A 7,091-nucleotide genomic window follows, 5' to 3' on the forward strand; every position below is an offset into this window, starting at 1 on the left:
TTTCCTTCCTCTGAGAAAAAGGAAAGGAGAAAGTGGAGAGAAAGAGGCATGAGGTTGGGATTGGGTGAAGAGGAGGAATTGGGCTGGGTTCAGGCTATAAAGACATTAAATTAATAAAGAATGAAAAAATAGGCTTAGTAGCTACTTCAAATGTGCCTTGCCCAAATGAAGATACAGCCTAGAAAATGAGGCATGCTTTAAAGTTTGTACTATTAAGAATTTGTTATATTTGTTTCAACAATAGCATATGGTTGACCGAAGCATCAATAAAAATGTAGAGTTTTATAAAGAAATAAAAAATAAAACAAATATTTTGACAGACTAGACAAAGAAACGTTGATCAGCAGTGTATTCCACAAAAAATAAAAAATAAAGAATAAAAAAATAAAAAATTAAGATACTGTGGGAGTTATACATTCACATTGTGTAAAATTGCGTAGTATAGCATGAAAAAGATGGAAACAAAAAATTTGTAATAATTGTATTTAAACAATGAATTTTAGCTATAAAGTTGAATAAAATCTACGAACACTGTCATTAAACAATCTTCCTATGACTTTATACCAAGAAAAGAACTATTTAATATGCTTTGTTTCTTATTTATAAGGTTTTGTCTTTCAAAAACAGTTTATGTGAAGTAATTTTCTTTCTTTTTTTACACCAATCTTCAGAAGAAGAGAAGAAGGGGAGGAGGAGGAGGAGGAAGAAAGAGAGAGATAAAGAAAGAAAGAAAGAAAGAAAGAAAGAAAGAAAGAAAGAAAGAGCAGGTATCGATCAACTAAGTATCAGGGCAATTAAAAAACTGTTATTCTAAATAAGGGAACTTCTACATCGCACACCAAAAGCCTCAGCCTAGAAAACCTTTGCTACCAGCTGGTTAGTCAACTCATCAATAATTTGTATGCAGCCTACAGGCTATCCACACATGGGTATTAGAAAGTACTGAACTTTTGAAAAATAAACGCACTCTGCTCTAGCACTCTTGCAAAGCTTCAGCTCAAAGTCAGGGCATGTGGTATATGCAAGCTCCTTTCCAATTTCCTCAGCTGTCTATTTACATATTCAGGTTAGTTGTTATAGCTCGGGAAAATACATACAACTTACAATTTAAACGAAATATTTTTGTGTTCTCTCTCTCTCTCTCTCTCTCTCTCTCTCTCTCTCTCTCTCTCTCTCTCTCTCTCTCTCTCTCTGTCTCTCTCTCTCTCTCCTAAGAAGATACTTCTGATGTGTTCACTGCATTATGAGACAAAAATAGAATTCAACCTCTACGAAGTGGCAAAAGCTAAATCTGTGTTATTTTCCTGACCCAAATGTTAAAAGATGTAGCGCCCGAGCTACTAGTCTAGGCTAAGTCGAGGGTCTGCGGATTGAAAAGACAACACAACAGTGGGTCATTCATGCTAAGAGAATGCCATTTATTGGAAGTAACAGAGGTGCTTATATTATAGGGGAGGAACCGGCAATCAAACAGCACTGTGGAAAGTCCACAAGAGGAGGCAATCCAAGGGCCAAATAATGAGACTCAAAACAAGAAAAATGAAGGCAACCAGTGGAGCACAATGTTTCAACTGCAGACAAAAACAAGTAAAGTTTCAACTGCAGACAAAAACAAGTAATGGTCAGTCCCAGCACAGCTGCAGTTCCCCCACAGATAGACATTTAATAGAAAAGCTATGTTTGATAGACTCAGAGACAAAAATTAAATTCTGCAGGAGAATTCGGATAGGAAGGATACATATTTTCTCTTTCACTTTGTGCTTCCCAGATTGTTTCCAAATGAACTCTAAATACATCGAAACCATCTGCCAGAGTGCTTTGTTTGCAGAGACCTGGTTTGAGCTTGGCAAACCTTGACCATATTAGACCTTCCTTAAGAAGGTCTAACAACAGCCAGCAATTAGTTCATCTAACATGTGTGTAATTAGATATGATGCTTTGTATGGTTTACTTAAACCCTTCTTGTTGAAATCTTCAAAGTCAGTGTGATGATATTAGGAAATAGAGGGTTTTGGGTGGTAATAATGTCATTAGGAAGGGCACCTCCATTGTAAGAGAGACCACAGAGAACATTCATCCTTCCCACCATGAAGAAAACACAGATGCCTATATAGAGAAAACACATTTTTTTCCAACTCCTGAACTATCTGCTTCTGGATCTTGGACTAGCTCCAGTGTCCTGAGGGTAGCTGTATTTTCTTTATAATTCATTCTTCCTGTGATTGGTTGCTATAGCAGCCTGAATGTACCCAGACATTAATAGAATCTGCAAGACTTAAGTGAGCAGTATACATCCTAGATAAAGTTTGTGTCTGGAAAATATTCTTCTTTTGACAAAAATTACTCAAAATTAACCTTGAAAAACTTAAAATCATTCACAAATGTTAGAATAATATCAATCAAGGTATGTCCACAATAGTATGGAAAAAACAGCTTAAGATTATCAAGAAAATGTTTTCTAAATTCATCATTTTATGTCTTTTCCTTTGCTGTTATTTGTACATTACTAAGAATTGTCCTGCCATGTAGCAAATATATAAAAGACAGTAACTGGAATATATAGACATGATTGTATAATAACAACGACTGCATGCTGCATCACCACCTCATAGCTCACCAGTAAAAGTACAACTTCTAGGTTGTTACTAACTCTTCCTATGCAGAAAAACAAATAAAATACAAATTTGATAGATTTCTGAAATATACATTTTTCTTAAGATACGATGGACTTTTCTAAGAACACACTATAGTAAATAATTCCAATAAATGCTAGTTGTTTTACTGAGCAAATTTACATGGTAATTCATTGTAGATAATCTTTCTCAGTTGGCTTAGTGTGAGCAGGAGTGAGGGCAGACACTTGCCAGTATGCCCACAATAGCTAAATGACTCATGCCTCACAGGTAGTAAAACCTAGCCATTCTAAAGCAGGAGGCTAGTCTTTCAATATTCTGGCCTTTGAACTGTGTCTGTGTTTATCTGCTTTGGCTGTAAGGCTAATTGCTCTAATAATTCAGAACCAAGAGTTTTGCAGAGAGCAGGTACAGAGAAAATGTTTTCCACTCAGTTAAAAAATAGAGTGGTTTTTAGAGGAAAAAAAGGTGTATTATAAGACAATGTGTAGAAGGGCAAGTTGTATTATGGTGATTAATTTATTTTCATAGCTATCCCATACAACATGCTATCAACCACTGGGGACACATGCATAAGATGCAATTAATTTGCTACTTTTAAAATTTCAGTTCAGATTTCAATAGAAATTTTTGTCTATGGAAATATGGAAAACTATTATTGACATTTGAAGAATAATCTTATATAATTGTGTTCATGTTTGTTTGTTTGTTTTCAGTACATGATTTTTCTGTGTAACCTTGGCTAGCTTGGACTTATTAGTAGACCAGGTTGGCCTTGAACTCACAGAGATCTGCCTGCCTCTGCCTCCCTGAGTGCTGGGCTTACAGGCTTGTTCAACCACACCTAACAATCTTATATAATTTTCCAGTACATACATGATTGGAATTATCATGTAATAATAAATCCAAGGACATTCTCCACAGTTATATGGAGAGCAGGACTGACTCTGACATGAACTCTGGTGCCCATATTTGACCACCTCCCTTGGTGGGGAGACCTGATGGCACTCGAAGAAAGAATAAGCAGGCTACCAAGATGAGGCTTGATAGCCTATGACCATAAAGAGGGAGAGCAGGGGACCCTCAGTCATAGACCTTGGGGAGGGGAGTAGGGTGAAAGCGGGAGAGAGGGAAGACCAGGAGGATACAAGTGATGGGATAACAATTGAGTTGTAATCTGAATGAATTCATTAAATAAAAAAATGTTTAAAAGATGTAAGAGGGCAATACCAAGCAAACACATGTTAAATAATTTTAAACAGAAAAGAATTATAACAATGAAAATAAAAAATAAAATACATTTCTTTTTAGCATATTTATAATATGCATGTATTGGCATTCTTTTCCACTGATACATCATTTACTTATGGTCCTCATAATATCTATCAGAAACCATCCATTTAAAATTATCACTCACTAGTGAATATAAAATTTTAATTTCTTACAAGGGCAATTTTATACTTGATTGTATCCAAAATTTCCCAGAAGCATTTATGAAGGTGATCTTGACACAATTCTGAACTTATTTACTAAGTCAAGTTTTGAGTGTAAAATAGGAAATATTTTGTTTAGATTACTACTAGGATATTAATTAATATATAATTATTTGAGTAAGTATAACCTATTATTTAATATCATTAAGGGAGAGCTGAGAATGTCTTCCAAGATATTTGCACAATCTATACTTTCAACTTATTTGTGTAGTCGTTATTAACTTTAATTGAGGAAAGATCTCCCACAATAGCTAATTATTTACTTCATATCTGTACTTTAATCAAAGAAAAACATATTTTAAATTTTCTAGTCAAATCAGATGTTTTTAAATTTAAAATAGGCTGAAACCTTCAGTGTTCCGGAAGTTGCTGAAACCCCTGGAGATCACTGCACTCACTCTCTTCGCTTCTATCAGTACTAAATGCATAATTCAAACTAAACCATGCTGGGTTTTTACCTCTTTAGGTTTAATGTTTTCTTTAGCATTGCTTCCAAACAATAAAAACATATAACTTTACATTCCACCCAAGTTATTTGCTTTTGGCATTTTTCTTCCCAGTCTCTTAGACCAGGAGGTAAAATAAAGTTCCCTGGTGAATCTGTTTAGTTTGGCTGGTATGTATATGGTTAATTTTAACAATAATGAAGAAAAGGGGCCACAAATACAAGGACAGAGCAGGGGTTGGAATTATGAAAGGAAGACAATGTTATATAATTATACTTTAATTGAAACGTGTCAAAATTATTAGGAAATGAAAATGTTTTAATTTAAAGATCCATCTATACTTAGAAATTTAAGCACCCACAAAGTGCAGCAGACATTTTATTTCTTTTTCTCTCATATAAAATAAATATTAAATCCAATGGAAAATGATAATTTTTACCTATATCTATATGGGGTTGAGAGAATCATCCATCCCATTTGTAGATCTTTGCTGTGCTGATGTGAGCATGTAAAAATGATACAGTTATTCCACACCATGTTGAGGCGAACCTGCGGAGAGCACTTCAAAAGTCTATCAGATGTCTGCAGGAAACACAAAGCCCAGAAAGAGATATGTCCCAATTTCCCGTACGCTTGGGAATTCATAATGTCTAAATGGAAAGAAAGAACTTTCCTTGCTCGAGTACAGGACAAACCTGCCCCAGTGTCACTTGCTGCTACTAGCTAATGTAGCTACAGACACGTGTGTATTTCCAAGAATTTTACTGTTATAGACATACCATATATTCAAAAATGTGGAAGAGGTATATATGTATCCATGAGTGTGAGAGTGGGGAGAAAGGCAGAAGGAGAGGAGAAGTTTGATCAATGAGCCATACGCACAGGCCTCTTTTGAAAGGTGCCAGCCATTGCTTACTACTTAGTATTTATTGCATTTACATATTACTTTTTCACTGATTTGTAATTGATCTAATATTTTGAAACATCGGCTTTTAGGTTTTTGTTGGTTTTTGTCTTTAACATTTTATAAGTAAAAGTATGTTTACTGTGAGTTTATTTTTGTTGTTGCTGTTCCTTGATATAATATTAATCAGAGTATATCTATTTCCAAAAATGCCAAAATACAACAGTTAATAACTCCATGTTATAGAGTTGCTTTTTTGGTGTGATTATTACTATTTGTGGTTTCGTTGTTGTTTTCTCTTTTTCCTTAACACCACTGGCTTCAATCTCTAAGTTTGTCTTTGTTGTTGTGTCAGATCACAGAATCTGGTATAATGTGAGAATGTGATCCATTTGAGAACAGTACAGAATTCATTTATGGACAGATTGCAGGAAAGAGCTGTAAGCATCTAAGTTCTACAGAGAGACAGTTTTGAGGCCTGGTTTAAGCAAATGTCAAGGGAAGTTGACTGAAATAGCTCACATTCTGGATTAGCTACTTGCAAACAACAGTACCGACCTTTGCTAACAGTCATTTAAAGATAAACAAGTCCTTACCACAGCCCCAGGCACTCAGACACTTCCATAACCTCCCTAACTTCTAGGGTTCAGTTTGCTGCTTTTAAAAACACACTTCCAGGTTTAGTACTCTCTTGGCAATGTAATTACATTTAATACATGGATGTTATCCTTTAAAAAAATGTATTTTTTGATTACCCAGAACTGGCAGTCCTGCATGTTCTATGACTGAAATGATTTGGCACTGTGATATCTGTTAATATAGTGATGTTTCTTCCTAAGTCACTAATAGTTCATTAGTATTTTGTGTCAGCAGCAATATTCCATAATGACTATTTTTGTTTAGTGTTGAACACATTAAAATAGTATATTTATTATCTCATGTGAAGGATCCTTGGCTTCCATCTTGCCATATCATTCCTTCTCTATAATATCCAAATGATAACTGTTACATATGCATAATCCTCTACTTAAGGAAGTGCCAGTTAGGCTAAACATCTATATTTCATGGGGCTAGAAAATTAAAATTAATCAAAATGTTTTTATGTCTTATCTTTTATTCATTATTTTGACTTGTTAAATTGAACCTTTTATCTAAATGGTATTGGTTATATTAGAAGACCTTAATTACTATTGTGTTCTGAGTTTTCCATGAAATACACCGAAGTTATGGGAATTTCTATTTATTTATTTATATTCTGATTTATTTATGTATGAATTATTTGTTCATTGATATATTCATTTAGATGAAAATATTATTAATGAGTAAAAATATCTTTTGTTCATTCATAAAAACAACACATGAAAAAACCAATAAGATTAAATCAGAAACTAACTTAGTAAAAGTACATTATTTACAATAAAATATAGATTGAAAAAATGGATACTAATAAATTATATATGTTTATGTTATTATAAATTTGAAACATATAATACTTTCTGCTTTTATTTTGTTTTTCACTACTGACACTGCTTTACTTCACTGAAAGACAATGAAAATTTTTTAAAGATTCACTGACAGTGAGACAAGTTAACTCCAGGCAATGCCCAGCCTACCT

The sequence above is a fragment of the Acomys russatus genome, chromosome 18, assembly GCF_903995435.1.
Source record: "Acomys russatus chromosome 18, mAcoRus1.1, whole genome shotgun sequence".
Classification (NCBI taxonomy): Eukaryota; Metazoa; Chordata; class Mammalia; order Rodentia; family Muridae; genus Acomys; species Acomys russatus.